Raw genomic sequence first — 596 nt, forward strand, 5'->3', positions numbered from 1 at the left:
CCAACGACGTCGTTTAGCACCACCTCGCGAGCCATACTGTTTTGGCGCGGAAATCTCGCGGAAGCGGAGATTGATCGCTTCACGTTGCGGCCTAAGGCCGGTGAGGGTGACGACGAAGACGAAGATCCCACCGCCGAGAGCGATCGGAAGGTGGGGCGGGGTCGCGACGGTGCCGATGACTGTTCGGCGGCGTTTTCATTGTGGCTACGGGACGATTGCATTGATAAATTAAAATAATGCGTAGCTTTGATTAATTTTTTGGAGAATGGGAATGAATTTAGAGAGTAATCAACTAATAATAATAATAATAAGAAATTGAAGAAAAGAAAAGAAAGCTAATTAAGAGAAAATTGGGGAGAGCGTTGTTATTGTTAACGCACAAAAACCATGCAATGGAGATAGTGATGGCTATTAGTGAATTTCGCCTCCATCTTTGATTAATTGAATAATAATAGCTATTCACATGAAAATGAAAATTAAGACGTAAATCTTTATATTAAATAAGAGGAGTGTTAGAGAATGAGTAAATTTTGTGATTTATAGCTATTAATTAGTTATTATTAATATTTTTAATAGTGTGAGATTAAATCTAATGG

The sequence above is a fragment of the Arachis ipaensis genome, chromosome B08, assembly GCF_000816755.2.
Source record: "Arachis ipaensis cultivar K30076 chromosome B08, Araip1.1, whole genome shotgun sequence".
NCBI classification, from domain to species: domain Eukaryota; kingdom Viridiplantae; phylum Streptophyta; class Magnoliopsida; order Fabales; family Fabaceae; genus Arachis; species Arachis ipaensis.